The sequence below is a fragment of the Rhinopithecus roxellana genome, chromosome 4 (genome assembly GCF_007565055.1).
Source record: "Rhinopithecus roxellana isolate Shanxi Qingling chromosome 4, ASM756505v1, whole genome shotgun sequence".
NCBI lineage: Eukaryota > Metazoa > Chordata > Mammalia > Primates > Cercopithecidae > Rhinopithecus > Rhinopithecus roxellana.
This window is the reverse complement of record NC_044552.1, coordinates 3,202,601-3,224,350: the sequence shown is the minus strand read 5'-3', so window position 1 is coordinate 3,224,350 and position 21,750 is coordinate 3,202,601. Positions and strand designations below refer to the sequence as shown.

General features: G+C 40.6%; 1 protein-coding gene across 5 annotated transcripts in view; it reads right to left on the bottom strand.

The window, feature by feature from the left end:
• Window positions 1-21,750, bottom strand: part of ATXN1 (ataxin 1) — a 464,792-nt gene that overhangs the window by 178,003 nt on the left and 265,039 nt on the right. For 4 of the 5 annotated variants that reach the window (XM_030929140.1, XM_030929139.1, XM_030929138.1 and 1 more), the window contains one exon: window positions 9,473-9,610. The gene's annotated coding sequence lies outside the window, so the exon portion shown is untranslated. Of the gene's footprint in view, window positions 1-9,472; window positions 9,611-9,950; window positions 10,224-21,750 lie in introns of those variants that run through there. The other variant, XM_030929141.1, reaches the window with a different exon arrangement.

Below are 21,750 nucleotides of genomic sequence, written 5' to 3'. Positions count from 1 at the left end.
AGCACAAATAGAAAAAAAATTACTCTGAAAACTTAATTTCTCTAACATAAGTTTCAAACAGCTAATTTGCTATCACACCTAAAAATCATTTTATACTTGTCAAAAATGACTTTTTCTGAATCATGTAACATACTTGTTTAGGTGTCTGAAAAAGGTTAACATAATCCTCAGGATTTATAGAAGATGGATTAATTCTATCAGTCTACGATTCTACTTAGCAATAATTTATTACATAGCTACCACTGGAAATTTAACATGAATTTAAGTTGGAGACGTGGTTAATTTTTTTTTTTTTTTTTTTTTTTTTTTGAGACGGAGTCTCGCTCTGTCGCTCGGGCTGGAGTGCAGTGGCCGGATCTCAGCTCACTGCAAGCTCCGCCTCCCGGGTTTACGCCATTCTCCTGCCTCAGCCTCCCGAGTAGCTGGGACTACAGGCGCCCGCCACCTCGCCCGGCTAGTTTTTTGTATTTTTTAGTAGAGACGGGGTTTCACAGTGTTAGCCAGGATGGTCTCGATCTCCTGACCTCGTGATCTGCCCGTCTCGGCCTCCCAAAGTGCTGGGATTACAGGCTTGAGCCACCGCACCTGGCCAATATTTTTATGGTATAATATGATTCTTTTACAAAAGTGAAAAATTTAGATAATTAAAAAATGAAGTTACCTATTTTTCTCTTTACATTAGTCCTAAGGAGTAATTTATGTGTTGTTAAGAACCAATAGATTTTGTTTGGGTTCTATGACAAAACAATGTCAACTAGTTTTTATTACTATTCATTCATCCCTGCCCTTCTTTCTTGTGGATTCTTGAACATTATATACCACCTAAAAAATATATATTTAGTTTTGGATGTGTTTTTCTGTCCAAAGTTCAGTTGGAAACACTGCCCTTACTAACTCCGGGAGGCATCATTCTTTAGGCATCTCAAGTTCCTGCTTCAACTTTTACTATAAAAATCTAAAATGGGGCAAACCGGATTCAGCAGCACATCAAAAAGCTTATACACCATGATCAAGTGGGCTTCATCCCTGGGATGCAAGGCTGGTTCAACATTCGCAAATCAATAAACGTAATCCAGCATATAAACAGAACCAAAGACAAGAACCACATGATTATCTCAATAGATGCAGAAAAGGCTTTTGACAAAATTCAACAGCCCTTCATGCTAAAAACGCTCAATAAATTCGGTATTGATGGAACGTACCTCAAAATAATAAGAGCTATTTATGACAAACCCACAGCAAATATCATACTGAATGGGCAAAAACTGGAAAACTTCCCTTTGAAAACTGGCACAAGACAGGGATGCCCTCTCTCACCACTCCTATTCAACATAGTGTTGGAAGTTCTGGCTAGGGCAATCAGGCAAGAGAAAGAAATCAAGGGTATTCAGTTAGGAAAAGAAGAAGTCAAATTGTTCCTGTTTGCAGATGACATGATTGTATATTTAGAAAACCCCACTGTCTCAGCCCAAAATCTCCTTAAGCTGATAAGCAACTTCAGCAAAGTCTCAGGATACAAACTTAATGTGCAAAAATCACAAGCATTCTTATACACCAGTAACAGACAAACAGAGAGCCAAATCATGAATGAACTTCCATTCACTATTGCTTCAAAGAGAATCAAATACCTAGGTTTCCAACTTACAAGGGATGTAAAGGACCTCTTCAAGGAGAACTACAAACCACTGCTCAGTGAAATCAAAGAGGACACAAACAAATGGAAGAACATACCATGCTCATGGATAGGAAGAATCAATATCGTGAAAATGGCCATACTGCCCAAGGTTATTTATAGATTCAATTTATAGAAACCCATCAAGCTACCAATGAGTTTCTTCACAGAATTGGAAAAAACTGCTTTAAAGTTCATATGGAACCAAAAAAGAGCCCGCATTGCCAAGACAATCCTAAGTCAAAAGAACAAAGCTGGAGGCATCACGCTACCTGACTTCAAACTATACTACAAGGCTACAGTAACCGAAACAGCATGGTACTGGTACCAAAACAGAGATATAGACCAATGGAACAGAACAGAGTCCTCGGAAATAATACCACACATCTACAGCCTTCTGATCTTTGACAAACCTGAGAGAAACAAGAAATGGGGAAAGGATTCCCTATTTAATAAATGGTGCTGGGAAAATTGGCTAGCCATAAGTAGAAAGCTGAAACTGGATCCTTTCCTTACTCCTTATACGAAGATTAATTCAAGATGGATTAGAGACTTAAATGTTAGACCTAATACCATAAAAACCCTAGAAGAAAACCTAGGTAGTACCATTCAGGACATAGGCATGGGCAAGGACTTCATGTCTAAAACATCAAAAGCAACGGCAGCAAAAGCCAAAATTGACAAATGGGATCTCATTAAACTAAAGAGCTTCTGCACAGCAAAAGAAACTACCATCAGAGTGAACAGGCAACCTACGGAATGGGAGAAAATTTTTGCAATCTACTCATCTGACAAAGGGCTGATATCCAGAACCTACAAAGAACTCAAACAAATTTACAAGAAAAAAACAAACAACCCCATCAAAAAGTGGGCAAAGGATATGAACAGACATTTCTCAAAAGAAGACATTCATACAGCCAACAGACACATGAAAAAATGCTCATCATCACTCGCCATCAGAGAAATGCAAATCAAAACCACAATGAGATACCATCTCACACCAGTTAGAATGGCAATCATTAAAAAGTCAGGAAACAACAGGTGTTGGAGAGGATGTGGAGAAATAGGAACACTTTTACACTGTTGGTGGGACTGTAAACTAGTTCAACCATTATGGAAAACAGTATGGCGATTCCTCAAGGATCTAGAACTAGATGTACCATATGACCCAGCCATCCCACTACTGGGTATATACCCAAAGGATTATAAATCATGCTGCTATAAAGACACATGCACACATATGTTTATTGTGGCACTATTCATAATAGCAAAGACTTGGAATCAACCCAAATGTCCATCTGTGACAGACTGGATTAAGAAAATGTGGCACATATACACCATGGAATACTATGCAGCCATAAAAAAGGATGAGTTTGCATCCTTTGTAGGGACATGGATGCAGCTGGAAACCATCATTCTTAGCAAACTATCACAAGAACAGAAAACCAAACACCGCATGTTCTCACTCACAGGTGGGAACTGAACAATGAGATTACTTGGACTCGGGAAAGGGCCTATCATGGGGGGGGGGGGAGGGATTGCATTGGGAGTTATACCTGATATAAATGACGAACTGATGGGTGCTGACGAGTTGATGGGTGCAGCACACCAACATGGCACAAGTATACATATGTAACAAACCTGCACGTTATGCACATGTACCCTAGAACTTAAAGTATAATAAAATAAAATAAAATAAAATAAAATAAAATAAAATAAAAATCTAAAATGGGCCAGGTGTAGCGGCTCATGCCTATAATCCCAGCACTTTGGGAAGCCGAGGTGGGCAGATCACTTGAGCTCAAGAGTTTTGAGACCAGCCTAGCCAACGTGATGAAACCTTGTCTCTATGAAAAACACAAAAATTACGCCTGTAATCCCAGCTACTTGGGAGGCTGAGGCAGGAGAATCACTTGAACCCAGAAGGCAGAGGTTGCAGTGAGCTGAGATCGTGCCACTGCATGCCAACCTGGGCGACACAGCAAGAGACTTTGTCTGAAAAAAAAAAAAAAAAAGATCTAACATGATCCTGAAGAAAATGGTGGCCTGGTGACCATGTGCCACAAATCCTCATGCTATGTTTTTGTCAGTGTTCAAACAATTTCTGATGGAAAGAAAGCTCTGGCTCTGAGCTCTCACATGCCCAGACACAGAAATAGTACACAAAAGACTATTCCTAGTCTCTTCTCAAAGCCTCCTTTGTCTTCTCTAAATACACACATAGATTGGGTTGAAATTCTACCTCTGTTTGAAGGCTCAATTTAGATGTCTTCCCTGAAATTCCAGCGCTGATGACTCTTACCCATCGTCCCTTTCGTACACCTGATTCCGCCACCAAGTTCATCCTCCCATAGCACCTTCCTAGAGTCTCAAACGGCGGTAAGTACAGATTACTCAGCACTGGATCCCTGATGGACTCCAGAACATCTTGGCACACAACAGTCTGTTAATAAATATCATGTATTGAGTGAACTCTAAACTTAAAGAGAACACAAAAGCATTTTACCTCAGCACTATTCAGTTACAAAGCAGCCTGACCAGGCTGTTGATGTTTTCCTCCCTGCATGGAATGCGAAGGTTGTAAAAGATCCATGAACTTTTTTCCTTCCACAACGTCTGAGTGTTCTTTGCATTTTCCTCATCCTGTCCAAGATGCTGAGAGAAGGAGCTGAGTACTTGAGGAAGAAGGCGCCGAGGGAAAAGGGTGTGCCTGGGATGGGCACACTTTGTCAGCTGCCTCAGGAGGTAGCTCTGACACCACTTCTTAGAAGCAGTGACTCCTGCAAAGACCCTGCCAAAGGTGCCAATCCCAAATAACACACCAGGGGCAATGGCCAGGAACTAGCAAAGCTGTCAATCAGAAGCCATTTGAGGAAGTCTGAGGAAGAGAGAGAAATGGGTGAAAGAGAAAACTCTAGAAGACTTGAAGCGATTCCCAGTGCACTTGGATGGAATAAGCTCAGTCAGACCCTCTCTGCCTTTACAATCTGCAGGTCAATTTGTAGGACCATTACAAGCAAGGATTTAAGAAAAAGGAGATTGTTCTCCCTCACTTGTCTAACAGTGGTAGAATCTCCCCTTCTCTCCTGACCCTCTTGCCTACTTCAGATTTTTTTTATGATAGTGCTGGAGAATTTGGTATCACAGATGGCAAATCTAAAAGGTACAAATTGACAGACACAGAGGGAAATTCCCAGATTGCTCTTATTAGAGAGTGTGTGTGTGTGCAATTCTCTTACTCCGGAGATTCAGAGTAAGAGAAATTCAGCTCCCATTTTTTAAGACTTATACAGACAGCATAATGCTGTTTACACAGGTACAGAGGTATTTATTTTAGTCTCTCCATTTTTTCCTAGGAATAATGTAATGCCTGCACTCAGAGCAGTTATTCTGAAAAGGGACTACACAGACACAGAGAATTCCAGAAACCTTTATTATTGCTGTCCTCAAAAGCTAAATAGCACAATGCCTCCCTAAGAAAGCTTTTGTGAACTTCCCATCACACACCACAGAGACATTAAATGGGTTTCATTTGTACCAGCACACCATTTTTTCATTCTAAGGTGTGCACTGGAATGAAGTGCTATTCAGTCAGCCCCTTTCTAGGGAGATACAGCACTTCGGGCCCGGTCCTACTTTGAAAAGAAACATGAACGTAAGTAGTGATGAAATGATGTGATGATAAGAGACAAAACCACCACCGTTCACAGAAAGCCAGGGCAGGATGCTCACAAACAAGTGACAAAGCAAACCACTCAAATGGAAAGGAGAGGAAATACACACAGTGCAGACTTTTAAAAAAAGTATTAGAAAATCCCCAAACTCTACTGATAGGTCTAGAAAACTTTTTTTTTTTTTTTAACACAAATTGTTCCCTCCTCACATTTCTTTATACATATCAAGTATCCACTTCTAAGGAAAAGAAAATAGTCTAGACTCTCCATCTCTTCCCCACACCCTTAAACTGCTGTCAGATTCAAGCAATCTCATCAGAACAGCATGTATGTTCCTTTTCCTAATGGCTCAGGCCCACACATGAGAGGCCTAGGGACACACTTACTCTATCGTTAGACATTCATTCAATGAATATTTACTGACTGCCCATTATGGGAGCAAGCAGTATTTTAGGTACTATTCATTCACCAGGGAAGAATAAGAATAAGAATAAGAATAAGAATAAGAATAAGAATAAGGAGTAAGAATAAGAATAATAATACCATCCCTCCTTTTGCAGAGCTTGCAGACTAGTTGAGGAGACTGATGATTAACAAATAAATATATAATATGTAAGATGCTTAAAAGAAAAAACACAGAAGGCTAGAGGACTGAGAGGGATGCGGTGGATGCTATTTTATGTAGATCAGGGAAGGCTGCTTTGATAAGATAACTCAAGAATTCTTACTTAAGGAAGCAGAGAAGCTTAGGAATGAAATATGGATCTCTCTCCTTGCTTAGACTCTAACCAATATTTGAGCACAGAGATGGTTAGTTTTAGAAAACTCAAGTTCAAAAATGGCTCCTGTTTATTTTCAAAAGGACCAATGAGTATGGACCCTAAATTTAAACAGCTAAAGCTATAGTCTAAGGATGGTCTCAAAGAAATACCTTTGAATTGTCATATGGTGCCTAGGAGGGTCTTGTGGAAAGGGTTTCATAGTAGTGAAAGATGTAATAACTCTTGTTTTCTTTTAACCCTAAGACTGTGCTCAATGTTTTAAAAACAGTTGTAAACGAGGTAGTGCCAAATCATTGATTTTTAGGAACCCAAGAAGGTAAAATAAAGGTTCAATCGGGCTCATCTAAAGCTGATACTTTATGTAACATAAGACACTTCCTGCCGAGAACCACCACTGCAAGTGATTTAACTGAATTTTCTCAAGTTGTCCATCATAAAATGAATCCCCGTGGTGAAGAGGGCCCAAGGTTATATAGCTAACAATAGCACTGTGCATAAAATCCAGGTCTGCTAACTCGGAGTTCAGTGTCAGCACCATTCTCTTCTTGTACAAGATCCCCCATCTTAGAGCCAGTCTGAAACATCTTCAGGGGCAAAGGCCATCTGCTGGCAAGTGGTGGCAGATTTGAGAGGCAGTTAATGGGACATGCAGAGGAATGAATGCAAGGAGGAACATCTGCAGGAAGTGCTGAGCATGGGAACCAGTACTTCCAATGGCTGCTGTGATTATCACTCACACATTTATACACCCACTCCCAGACCCTGTCCATGTGCAAACACGCATTCTTTGAAAATCGCCTGCCTTCTCCACTGCAACAACTCTCCATGGCACAGGCTTTGGGGTACGCAGGACACTAAACCCAGGGAAGATAGAAAACCCGTGTTGTGAACATGTGCCCAGATAATGAAAGGTTGGCAACATCACAGTTTACTAAGAAAACGAGGAACTCCCACTGCCCCTACCAAGCAAACGTGGTTTTGAAAAGAAAGTACTTAGCATGCAGAAAAAGTTCACTAGAATTTGGTATTTTCTTGCTCTTCAACACACTCCATTTACAGAAGGATTTTAAAATTACTTCAAGTCTGCCATGTGGCATCTTAAAGTGTACACTTCAGAAGTTCTTTGAAAACCTCACTTAATCTTTGAGGTCTGACAGGGTGTCACACGAACAGTTCAAAGCAACGGTTAAAACAACAACAAGAAAACCCCACTAGATTTGAAACAAAAGCATCTTGATTATGGTAACTGCACGAGTTATTTAAATAGAGCCTGAAACCTAAAGCAGTTTTACATAAGACACTTGTTTCCTAGGATAAAAATGCTTTAAACAATACCACCAGAAGTGCATTCTAACAGTTACCTGATTGGGAAAATGATTTCCAGTAAAACGCAATGTAACTGGAGTACCCAAATCTAACATGGCCCACAATTATTCCTTGATAGTGACAGAAACTTTTACAATAAGGTTTTTTTTAAAAAAATAAATAAATAAATAAGTAAAATAGTGCTTTCACAATGCTCTGCCCCTTACAGGGACCCTAAACCAAGATGCTGATTGCTTAGTAAAAAGGTAGTATGGGCTGGGGACGGTGGCTCACACCTGTAATCAAAATATTTTAGGAGGCAGAGGCAGGAGGATCACTTGAGCTCAGGAGTTCAAGACCAGCCTGAAAAACATGGTGAAACTCTGTCTCTACCAAAAATACAAAAAATTAGCCAGGCATGGTGGTGTGCACCTGTGGTCCCAGCTACTCTGAAGGCTGAGGTGGGAGGGTCGCTTGAGCTTGGGATGCAGAGGTTGCAGTGAATCGAGATCACTCCATTGCACTCCAGCCTGGGTGACAGAGTAAGACACCATCTCAATTAAAAAACAAAAAACAAAAAATTGAAAATAAGGTAGTATGGAGCAATACACAGACTTGCAAAATATTGCTTTATGGGGGGGTTTGCGACTTGCCCAAGGTTGCCAAGGTACTTGATCTCAACAGTAGGAATAGGATTCAGGTCAGTTGATTCCAGGTTGACTGATTTCCACTAGACCCAACGTGTACAGAATGGAAACACAAGGAAGCTTCAGTGTCTCCCGTTGTCTGCTTTCAATGAAGCACTGGGAAAATTTGCATTTAATAAGCTCATATTATTACTAAATTATTTAACCCTGAGGATATGCCATGGATACATATGCATATTTTAATACAAATGTTTAGAAATCTATGAAACAAAAAATATTAGGAACTATTTTTTTCCATGTCAATACTTTTCTCCCTGATATATGCTGCACTTTGCTCTTTACGAATCTTGTAGGCAACTGCAAAAAAAATAGGTAATACATGCTCAAAAAAGTTTTCTGGCCGAGTTCACAAGAAGCTGGAAATCTAAAAATATATATATAGATATATACACATACATAAACAAGAATATACATATATATTGCAGAAATATTCATATGTATTTATATACACACAAAAACAACAAAAATTTAGAAGAAATTGGCTTGTCATTTCCCAAAATTTGAAGAGAGTATCCTCTCATCCTCAAAGGTGTTCATAGGCCATCCTGAGTTTCATGTAGCTATATTCTTTCCTGGTCAAAATCTCCTAACTTTATTTTGTGACACAGTCCAGCAACAAGGTAAACTCTCCAGAAAGTAGCAGGGCTGAGCACCCTTGCATTATTTCCTAGTGGAAGGGCTCCCTGAAGTCACACTATGTCATCTCTTCCATTTCCTGATACTAAAACTTGTCATGCAAGTTGGCCATCAGGTGACATGTGGGAACAAACTTTTCTAGTCTCAAAATCCCAAGCCAGTAACCTGATCAAAACCAGTAAATCAGCTCATTTTGAATAAGAGAAGTACCACACATAACTGCTTATAACTTGCATACCTCAAGATTTTAAAAGCCAGAGAGAAAAATGTCATTTTCATCAACTGCAGAAGAATAATTGCTGGATGGAAACTCTGATTGCTAATCCTTAGCCTGGAGAATTTTACCCCCTACTCACCAACCTAAAAGAATTGCAATAGCCCAGTTTAAAGGGGCTGCTCTAAATCTGATACTATTTGGCTGAACCAGTAGAAAAGGGGTTCCTACAATGAAAGAATCACTGTATTCTATCCTTTTATTCCTGAAGTAGATAGTTTGCAGCATGCCATAGAAGCTGAGAGAAAGGCAAGTTCCAGCAAATACAAACAGGACGTCTTCCCTTAAAAAAAGAAACTAATTGGACGATCACCTAGAGCTCATGCTAATACCCCTTCAACACCTGGCTCAGTTACATCAAGTGATTCATGAATCCTGACCAGGCAAGCCACTACAGATATTGTTCTTGGTTGTTAACTTACAACATTCACTGCGTACTGTTCACAGGTAGCCTCAGCCTATACTTCACCATGGAGACTTCCCACAGGCGCTGGAGGGCTCCTGAGGGCTCTTGGGCTCAGTCGTGGTCTTTCTTCCTTTCACAGAGAAGTGAGAAATACCTAGCATGGAAATAGAACAGAAGAAAAAGAAAAAGGTAAATGAATCATCAAATCACTTGTTATCTCAACAAATAAAGTCTCACGACCAATTAGACAAATTGATACTTCACCAAAGATCATTTTCTTAAAAAAGAAGTTCAATGTTCTTGCTCTTTTCCCAAAAAGAACACAGCACGGTACAGCCAGACTCTCCTCACCCCAAAGTTGAAGCCATTTCTGGGAGATTTCAGACACAATCTTAGCTGAGATGCAAACTTGCAAAAAAGCTTCAAAACAGGCCACTTGGCTTTACTCTTCTGCAAAAGGAGCCAAGGACTAGCACCTTCTACCACTGTCATACCTTACTGGGTCATGGAGAAGATCAAGAAGATCATTCTTGCAAAGCACACACAGTTCCCGAGAAGAAATCCACTATGTAAATGCAAAGCGTTACTGGTGGTCATAAGCCTGTTCCTGAGCCCTGGAGCCAGAATACAAAAGTCAGCACTGGCGAGGCACCAATCATCAGCTATCCCTGGAGCATCCAAACGTCTGTATGCCCTACTGTGCTGAGTTTCAGGAAAGAAAAGGAACAGAAACGAAGAATCTGGAATCTCTGGGAAAAAGAAAGTGAAGGCATCAAGCAGGAAGCTAAGAGAAAGAGTGTAAGGTGGGCAGTAGGGCACATGCAGGAGCGTGGTTATTTGGTACACGGCTCCCTCAGATTGCTGGTTTGCGGCGTTTTGTGCACTGAATGTTTGCGACGCTGTGAAATTTTCCACTTGGCTGTCTGCCATTTCCGCCCACCGAAGACAACACTTACACCCACCAAAGTAGCACAGCGAGGCCCTGATGGAAAAGGATTGGATAACTTTTTGTTTATTTGCTGTTGTTTTTAATGAAAAGACTTATTCATATCCTGATCATTAATATTTTCCACACCTGGATTTCTTGATTTTTCTTCCCCTTTTAAGGGTGACTGAGGAACAGCTTCTCCTAGAACGATACTATCAACTTATTTTGCCTTGTGTACTTTTGAGAAGCACACTTGAGGCACAGGAACTTATATTAGCAGCTTTGGGGATGACGAGAAACAGAATTTAAGTGCTACACTAGAATCTTGTCTGCTTCCCAAATACATCATCTACAAAGGCCAGTCATGTTTTTCCTTTCAAATCATGAGCACGCACAGAAAAAACAGAGTTGTAGTATTAGCATTGTGGGTGTCATTAATACCATTTCTCAGGAAAAAAAAGAGTGGTCCCTCATCTCTAAAAAAAAAGACAAGAATGAATAATAACAAATCGTAGATTTGGAATTGGTAACACACTGACAAGTATACCTCAAAATAAAGAACTAATAAAAAATGGAGAGACAAAATTAGGGCAGAAGAGAGAAAGGAGGTGTCTGTTACATATAATTAACCATCACTTTCATAATGAATACAGTTTACCAAGTGCTTTCTCATTAATTAAATCATTCACTTGATACAATTTTACTTGGTACTTGCTATATTCACCAGGCTCTGTGTTTGACGGGGGAATACATGGTAAACAAAATAGCTCAGGATCCTGCACCCAAGGAGCTCACTGCCTCAAGAGGAACAGACATTAAATAATTATATGAGTTTTAGTGGATGCATAAAATTTGAAAGCTGGATAGGCAGTATGAAGGAAAAATGAACATTGTAATTTGCAGTCATGATGGGGGTACCTCACTTAGAAGAAGGGTCTCAGGAAGGCTTCTCTTACAAAACTAACATTCAAGCAGGAAAGTCAAAAATGAGTAGAAGTTAGCCAGGCACCAGGTTTCCAGGTAGAGGAAACAGTCTGTGCATTATATGAACTGATCTAGTGAGGTACAACTGTTTTCTGTGATTTCACTCCTTTTTATTTTGCCATTTCAACTGAGTCCCCTTGAAAAAGAAATGAGTGACACAACTGTTCTCCGTACCTTGAAATAAGAGATGATTCATCTTTCTGACTGCTAGGCCATCAGAGCAACACACACCTTCTCTGTGATTAATTTCTGTGAGAGGAACACCCCTGATGCAGGTGTTATTCTTGATGTGATGGCAAATAATGACCCTGCTCTCTAATGCACCCCAAGTCACTCCATCATCACAGTGAACTAAAAGGAAGCTCTCTTGTTGACACCTGCGTGCCACAGCTGAAGTTAAGAAACCCTCCCCCAAAAAGGACTGAAAACAGATCACATTACTTGTAGACTTCTGAAAAACATCTTAAGTACCTTGGATCAGGTACTAAATTTCTGGCTGCCCCTTGATGATTACAATATTTTTATTATTTCTCTTTTGAACTTAAACAGCTTTTATGCCCACCGTTAACAGTGTTCTGTCAGCCCTCTCTCTTGGTTCTTGGTTCAGTGATCTGTTTACTTACCCACATGAGCCGCAAGCAAGGTGCAAAGAAAGTAAAAGCAGTGGAAATGTCAGTTCATCTGAAGTGTTTTCTTCTTCCCTATCATCCCAGATCTGGCTCAACTTAATTCTTCCACTAAGGAAAATCAGTAGTTTGCTTTCTTCATCCTACAACATTAAAGCATCATCCAACAGGCTCATTCATGTTCTCCCCATGAATGGAGTAAGTCTGAAAGCCTGTCTGAAACAAATATGCCAAACTTCTATTTGAGTCTCTTTCCATTTAAAATACCCAAGATAAAATGTAATTTACTCTACAGGCTTCTCATACAAACGAAAATATTAACAATATTCCACATTCAAAGTCTCAGAGTACAAACCTTCACTTTGACCTGGCAACTTTGACCCACTCAGAAAGGAGAGAGAGAACAAGAAAAAGCACTTCCTTAAGCCAAGCTGTCCATCTGGCCATCGGACCTGGGAAATGACGCCGGGCTGTCAGTTTCATCCTCTGCCTAGAGGAGAAAATGACACAATGCCAATTTCTCCTTCCCCAGACTGCCCACAGCACTTACAGTCTGTACCACACATTCTGACCCAAGGTCCTTTTCAGTTCAGCACTTTGTTATACTGTCTTTTTATACTCCACTGGATTTATTTAAGTCTTGAAGGCTCAAAAAGTTTCTAAGCTCCCTGATGAAAGAAACCTGGACAAATGCCCTTCTTCTGCAACCTCCTAATAGCGTCTAGTGGAAGAGCCTGGATTTAAATTAAATGATCCATATCCAAAACCTGTTCTAGGACTTAACCCTTACGCCAAAAGAATCACCAGTCTACAGCTATACGTTAAGCCCATTTCACCTTTCTCTGTCCTCCAGGGACTTGAAACTCTGATGATGCCTGTCATCATCATGTGTCAGCCCTCCACAAACTCGAAAAAAATTAAATTACAACTTAGCCTTTATATTCGGTTCTTCCAATCCATTACATTTTTAGTCACTAGTGGATTTTGAACAGTTGTCATCTCCTTTCAAGATTTACAAACTCCCCCATTTCCTCGTCACCAGCAGCTTACATCCTTAGTTCTCATAGCTTCTCAAAGTCACTATTAAGGAAACCTTCATGGCATGAGAGGGGAGATGCAGACCTCTGAGGCAGTGATACTCAAACTTGAAGCAGCATCAGAAATGGCTGGAGAAGGCCAGGTGCAGTGACTTATGCCTGTAATCCCGGCACTTTGGGAGGCTGAGGCAGGAAAATGGCTTGAGCTCAGCAGTTCAAGGCTGCAATGTGCTATGATCACGCCACTGCACCCCAGCCTGGGCGGAAGAATAAGACTCCGACTCAAAAAAAGAAAAGAAAGGAATAGAAATGGCTAGAGGGTCTTGTTAAATCAGACAATGCTAGGACCCATCTGTGGGATTTCTGATTCAGTAGGCTTGGGGTGGAGTCAGATAACTTGTATTTCTGACAAGTTCCCAGGTGATGCTCGTCCAGGGACCACACTTTGAGAACCACTTCTCTAAGGTTAAACGTTTCTGTCAATTACAGGGCCAGAGAGATGCTGAGGATCTTTTGAGTATATTTAATCACCATATGATAGCTACATTGAAACCAATGATACCTGTCTATTTCAAAGAAGCGATAAATGACTGAAAAAAAAAAAAACCCAAAAACCAAACAACAAAAACTTCACACACTATATAACCCAGGTTATTACACTGTGTGTGGCCTCTCTACTTGGGCTCTTAATCCACTCTCCTCCTACTGGCTCCAGATCCTGCTGGGGTCAACTCTGCCCGCAACTTCCCTTCAGTCTTTTTCCTTTCTACTGGAAATTTCACACACTCCAAGCATACTCAGTCACTGCTATTCCTAAAAGACCTTATCCATACCCTAATACGGTCCCAAATGGCTGTCCCCTCTCTCCTGTTTACCAACAAACAGTTGTACTACACATTCAATGCCAGTATTTCACTACCTATATCTTAAAACTCTGGAGCTTGATTTCCACCACTTTTCTCTGTGTTAGTAACCTTCCTTCTCCTCCAAAGGTCACGAATGTTCCTGCCTTCTAAATGCAGTGACCTTTGCTGAGTCCCCCTCTTAACTTCTCTAACAATGTCTGATACAGTTCACCAGTAATAGTTCCTTCCATTTTCTTTTCCTTTTATTTAGTAGACTAGCATTTTTGCCTGAACAGCATCTTTTCTGGAATGATCTCTCCCCTTGGCTGTTATCTGGGCTGGGATGACTTCACACGTTGGCCCGGAAGATGGACATATGACCCAGGTCTGGACAATCGTAATACAGCAACCCTCTAGCCACAGTGACTGGTCTAGGGGTAGGCATGTACCCAAGGCAAGCCAATCAAAGGCCTCTCTCAGACTACTTGGAACTAAGAGGAGCAACACACTCTTTCCTAGTGAGACCATGGGAGCATGATCCTACTAACAGCTGGTTTCTTTATCCACCTCTTAAGGAAAGTCCACTGGAGAAGGCAGCTTCCCAGTAGAGAGCAAAGCTGAAAGACAGAAAATCTGAGTCCTGATGATGGTAAAGTCCCTTGGATTCAGCCATGCCAAAAGTTAAGACTGATCCCTGAATTTTTTTTTTTTTTTTTTTGGGTGAGATGAAGTCTTGCTCTGTCACCCAGACAGAGCAGTGGCACGATCTTGCTCACTGCAAACTCTGACTCCTGGGTTCAAGCAATTCTGCCTCAGCCTCCCGAGTACCTAGGATTATAGGCATGTGCCACCACACCTGGCTAATTGTTGTTGTTGTTGTTTTTGTTTTTTTGTGATTTTTTTTTGAGATGGAGTTTCGCTCTTGTTGCCCAGGCTGGAGTGCAATGGCGCAATCTCAGTTCACTGCGAACCTCCACCTCCCGGGTTCAAGTGATTCTCCTGTCTCAGCCTCCTGAGTAGCTAGGAGTGCAGGAACCCGCCACTACACCCAGCTAATTTTTGGTATTTTTAGTAGAGATGGGGTTTCACCATGTTGGCCAGGCTGGTCTTGAACTCCTGGCCTCAAGTGATCTACCCGCCTTGGCCTCCCAAAGTGCTGGGATTACAGGCATGAGCCATGGCGCCTGGCCTGATCCCTGGAATTTTTAGTTATATTATGATAGACCAAATTCTTATGTAGCCCACAAGATTGCCATGCCCCCTGGCAGACACACACCTCTTCCCAGTTAGTCAATGGTACAGTAATCAAGGTTCTGCTGTTGTGAAGGGATTTTGCAAATATAAGTGAGGTCCAAAATCAACCGACCTTAAAATAGAGAGATTATCTTGGTGAGCCTGATCTAATTAAGAGAACCCTAAAAGGCATGGGGCTGTACCAGGAATGAGATTCAAAGTGAGAGAGGACATGCTGATGGAGGAGGCAAGTCATGTGGCAAGGAACTGAAGGTGGATGCCAGGACCTGACAGTGGCCCCCATCTCACAGCCAGCAATGGAACAGGGACCTCGGTCCTACGAGACCACAAGAAACTACATACAAAAAACCATGTGAGCTTGAAAAAGGACCATGAGCTCCAGATGATAAGGCAGCCCTGTTGACACCTCAATTTCAGTCTTATGAAACTCTGAACAGATAATTCAAGTAAGCTATGCCTGGACTTTGGACGTCCAGAAACTGAGATAATAAATAGGTGTTGTTTAAGTCATTATATTTGTAATTTATCATACAGCAATAGAAAACCAATCCACATATAATACAATAAATTCCTTTTTTTGCTTGAATCACTTTGAGTTTCATTTGTCTATTGCAACTAAAGTAAACAAATATTCTTAATTTCTCTGAGAGAGTACTTTCTTGGGTTCCTTATATTACTCCTTATAGCCCCTCTTCAGTTTTTTGCTCTCCCTGTTCTTTCTAACCCTACGGGACAGATTTCCTAAGGCTATCTGCTCAGTTCTCTTTACTTTCTATAATGATTTCCTTCTACTGTTTATCATTCTTAAATCTGTATCCTGGTCCCTGGTATCTCCTCCTACAAACTCCTGGATATATGCAGTGGAAATAAATTATGTTTATTTCAAAATTTCCCAGTCCCTTGCTCCAAATCCAGCTCCTCCTCTTTAATTTCTGATGGAAGCTGACAGTATCATCATCTTCTCCTCTTTCTCCCACATTCCATCGGTTTTCAAGTCCTACCAATTCTGCACCCTTTCTATCTTCACCACCCCATGCTAGTTCAGACTGAGTTCCTCTCACAGCAGCCTGCTCATTGGTCTTCTCATCAATGCTCTCTCTCTAAACCATCTGAGTCATCCCTGTTGGATCGAACTTCCTAAAGTAAACATTATATAACACAACTTCCCCATGCCATCCATACCTTCATTGGTTCCTACAGCTTACTGAACATCTTTGAAATTCTTTATTTGATGTTGAAGATCTTCACAATCTGGCCCCAGCATGCTTTTCCAACTTCATTTCTACTTCTCCCTCATGCACACTGCAGCAGCCACAGTGAGCTTCCCACTTCCTCTATGAGAGCCCGCATTTCTACTCCACGTGTCAAAATGTAAGCCAGACCTCCCAAGACCAGCTCAAATCCCACTTTTTCTATGACTCTTTCTTTTATCCTCTTATTCTACAACTTTCTCAATCAGAAGGTTTTTGTTGTTGTTGTTGTTTTGTTTTCGCAGGTGAACGCCTATGGTTTAAAAATTCCTTTTCCTTGTGTTAGTAACCATTTTATTCCTTATCCTAAAATAGGTGTCATTTCCCCAAGTGGAATGTGGTAACTTCCGTAAAGGTAGGGTTTCTGTCTGTCTTCTTTTTGTAAGCTTCATAGTGCTTTTGTAAATGACAACTCTTTGCTCAATATTCGTTAACGATTGGTAACATGGCATTATATTGCATTATACTCGAAGATGTTATATGTCTTTGAGTCTCTGTCCTCCATGGTTATCAAATGGAAGAACACCCTTTTGGGTGACTTGGAGAAAAATCATCACATAAGCTTCTAAGGAAACTCCCCAGTCCATCAGTGAAATGTTCCACAAGAGCCTCTTTTCTCAACTCAGGACTAAAGCTAACTCTTTGTATTTTCTTTCTGAGGAATAAAGAGAAGCTGCCAGGGCTGCTAGCAATTGCAGAGTTCAGAAATGCTTCCTCTGAATGAGCACACTCAGCCCAGCAGGGTGCAGAGCCCTGTCTCCACCCTGCCCACCAAGGAGCTTACGTGGCAGGCAAGCTGGGCCAAAAACACCCCTTTCCCAGGGAGAGGCATCTCCAGTGCAGGGCTGGACTGAGGGTCCAGTTAGACCTCAAGAAGAGTTGGATGGAGGTCAGCATGGGAGGCAGGCCAAAACTCAAGGTATTCTGAAGAACATGATTTATTCAAAACATATGTGTTCCCCGTTCCGTCAACATTTCATCATTTATGTGAGTTATCCATTGTAAAATTTCTTACAAACTGGCTGTCCTTGGATACCTAGCATGCACTCAGAGTATTCTCTGTGTATATTAACTGGTTTGTGTTTAAGGAATGAAATCCAAAATTAGTATCTGCCTAAAGAACACATTATCACAGAGATAAATACGCTGGAAAAATGTCTATCCTCAAAAGTTTTTTAAAAAATTACAGTTCATGTTGATCCATGCCACTGTTTCTTATCATTAGCACGGCTTATCACATAAAGGTAAGGATTTATTCACACACAGACTCTGCTGGTGCGTGTATTTGTATGCAGGTTACATCTTAAGGATGTAGTGCAAAGTTTGCTATGAAATATAATTATACATGGGAGAAAAGTATGTCTGCATATCAAGAATAAAATGAAAATAAAATGTAAGTTGAACATAGAGATGATAAATAGCCAATCTGTGCTCAGCAGCTGTAGAATGACGTCTCAGGAAATTAGTATTTTAAAGACAAGATGTCATGTGCTCCTATTGACAACTTATTCCTGGCCTTATTTGTTCAACACACAGGTCCTTCAGGGATTGTTGTAGCACAACAGAAAGAACAGTGGGCCAGAAGACAGGGAGGTCTGGGTCTAGAAGCCGGGAGACTCCACAACCCCTGAGTTACACATCCCCTTTCTGGTTGCCATGAGTCATCACACACCTTCTGCCCAGAGGAGAGTTTTATTCATGCCTGCTTGAAAAGGTCAGTGTTTAGGTGTTGCAGAAGTGCTTGGTGAAAATGGGGAAGGTGGAGACACAGCCTGTGCCTCATGCTTTGATAATTTCTGAAGCATTTGTAAATCATGAGCAGCTAAGCTCTGCAAGATGCTAATGTGTGCAGTACAGTCCTCTGACTTTAAGTCTCTTTCAGTTCCTGCTCTATTTGCCCCTTTTTAATAACACAATTAGTAAAAGTTCTAAAAAAGAAATAGCTAAATATTTTCCTCTCATTCTCTTTTTGCCATAATATTGGGAGTTATATAATAGTATCTTCAAGTATTTCATTTGGCCTGACTTCACAAAGTACCAAACAGGGAGTGAAGACAAAATGAAGAGACAGAATCCACGTATGCATCTCCCAACTTCTGTCCTTTTGAACAGACACAAGTAACAGAAGTCACCAAAAGTATTAAAAACACGATCTTGGAAGCATCCTATCAAAGCCACAACTTCCTTTTCTTTTTATGAAATATTACCATGCAAAATTACATGGCTACAGCTGGGACATCAAATTATGCTTTAAAAAATGAGTATTGGGGCTGGGCGTGGTGGCTCATGCCTGTAATCCCAGTACTTTGGGAGGCCAAGGCAGGCGGATCATTTGAGGTCAAGAGTTCAAGACTAGCCTGGCCAACATGGTGAAACCCTGTCTCTACTAAAAATACAAAAATGAGCCAGGTATGGTGGCAGGCACCTGTAGTCCCAGCTACTCATGAGGCTGAGGCAGGAGAATCGCTTGAACCCAGGAAGCGGAGGTTGCAGTGAGCCGAGATTACGCCACTGCACTCCAGCCTGGGTGACAGAGTGAGACTCTCTCTCTCTCTCAAAAAAAAGTTAGTATTGGTATATTAGTAAAAGTCATTCAAAGCTCAAAAACAACAGAATTATCTTCCAAAATTCAAAATCAGTGCCAGATTTAACTACTTAACTTTTGCATAACGTTTGCCCCCACAGAACTTTCCATAATAATATTACGTCAACTGCACTCATTTTCTTTTTGGTCTACTTGTTTTACTAAATTAAAAGCCAACAGATAACAACAACTCCATACTTTAAACTCCTCTTTTAATACTATTCCGAGTAACTGCCTCCTTGTTTAAATATTACAATTTTCTGACGCAATCAGAACAAAAGTATTGCAAGACAAAGGTGCTATTGAAAACTTCTCTTTTTCTGGAGGAGGCTTCATAAAAGCATTCTAGCCTAAAACTGGGATTTCAACGGTCTCAACTGTGAATACCATGTAGCAGAAATGCCACTTGGCATTACATCTACGGATTACCTGTTGAAACACCAAAGACAGGTATACTTTGATGTGGGTTACGTAGGGCCAGGTAAGTAACAAGAAATACAATTATTCTTTCTTTCTATGAATGTGGCGCTGAAGATTTGATACCATATTTGGAGCACAGATCCATCATGTGGAGGGATGGGGAAACACAAGAGAGGGGTGCTGAGTGTGACCACATGCCCACACGCCTGTCTGAGCCCGCTAGAAGTCACACTGCATTATGAAGGACTCTGTATTCCACTTGCTGCAACATTTCCAATGCAAATAAAGGAAAATATCAACTACTATTTTATGAGTAAAGGACGCTGGCAAGATGCAGCCGTAGTGTGTCTTAAGAGTCCTGAAACTCAGTTAAAATACCTGATGACCGCGTTTCATTAAAAACCCCAAGGAATTTCTTTACACCATGAGCATTCTACAAGTTTCCTACCTCTCTTTAAAACTAAATATTTAAAACTCTTTAGAATTAGCAATATCTGTGTGTCACCTGGCTCTAGGACACACATTCTCGGGGAAGAGCATATCCCCATTTCTATTAGTAGAAAGAATAACAGGATTTCTCCCCTCCTCCTTCATCTTGCAGATTTAGGGGTTTATCCTAGTATCATGGCTCAGGGGATTCTCACACTTACAACTCCTAACATATCAAAAAAGGAGAAAATCTCTCTTCACTCCTTAATTGTTTTGTCGAATAAGCTCTCAAAAGTTCATTTTTGTTACCTTTTTCAGGCAAAATAAGAGGCCTTTTACAAAAATTCTATTGCTAAAACAATGGAATTCTCCCGGGAATGACTTCGTTATGGAAATGAAGTGACAGCTTCTTTTATCTAGCCAGGCAGAAAGTCTGCATTTATAAAAGGCATTCAGAGCACTCAAGTGTTGTGTGTGGGAGGACAGAAAATGCTATTTTTAATTCAGATTGCAGCATTCCTCCCATCCAGGTCTTTCAGTATAATCATAATCATAATAAGACTGATCTAAAAAGAAAAAAAAAAAAATTCCCATTCCTGCTGACCCCAGCAGAAAAAGAGAGAAAAAAAGAAAGAAAGAAAATTAAGAAAATGATTAATACAGCTTCCTTCCACCTTTAGACCATTCTGTAGGGTTGGAGATCCACCTTCGAGGCAATCAGAGCAGACTATCCATTCTCCAGAGTTAAAAGCACTTAAACTCTGCTAGTAACGGCATCACGTCTTCTCACACAAATTTACATTTTTGTTCGTGTGGCTTTCACTCTCCTAAGTTTGCAGGAATTGCCTGTGCCTGCTGGGAAACGCTGTGCGAGTTCCTCCATCTGTTTCCAAGACTTAACATTCCTTGGTGACAGTGCAATGGATGAGTCTAGCCTAGTGGCACGGCCATGCTGGGAACTTGACTTCTAATGTCAATCACTGGAATGTACTTCTAGTAAGGAAGAGGTGCCCAAGCTTCTGTTTGAGTTAGCACAGACCTTTCCAGGTCAGGTGTAGAATCTGGAGTGATGAATGGAAGTGCTGGAAAGGAAATGAAGACCAGTGTAGGTGTCTCTTTGCAGAAGTTGGACATTGGAGGAAAAAACAGAATAAGACGAAAATAGAATCACAAAGGGTAAAATGACTGGTTTAAAGCTACACATGCAGGATTAGAGAAGAGATGGGGTCTAAGGGGTATTTTTTAATGAAGATAAAATTCACATAATACAAAATTCAGCATTTTAACTATTTTTAAAGTGTGTAAGTCAGTGGCTTTTACTCCATCCACATGTTGAACAACCATCATCACTATCTAAATCCAGAAGATTGTCATCACACCCCTTACCCATGAAACAGTCACTCCCTGTCCCCCACTCCTCTCAGCTCCTGGCAAGGACTAATCTATTTTCTGTCTCTAAGGAGTTGCCTATTCTGGATGTTGTGTATAAACTGAATCATACAAGATGTGGCCTTTTGTGTCTGGCTTCTTTCTCTTGGTATAAAGTTTTCAAGGCTCATTCATGTTGTAACATGTACCAGTACTTCATTCTTGTTTTAGTTCAATAATACTCTATTGTTGGCTATACCACATTTTGTTATTTATTCATCAGTTGATGAACATTTGGGATGATTCCATATTTGGGCTACTATGAATCATGCTGCTATGAACATTCACGTACATGTTTTTGTTTGAATACTTGTTTGCAAATTTCTTAAGTGCATACCTAAGAGCAGAACTGCTGAGTCATGTGGTAATTCTGTATTTAGCTATTTGAGGACCTGTCAAATTGCTTTCTATAGTGACTGCATCATACTACATTCCCACCAGCCAGGTAGGAAGATTCCCATTTTTTCCACATCCTTGTCAACACTTGTTATTTTCTTTTTTTAAAAAAA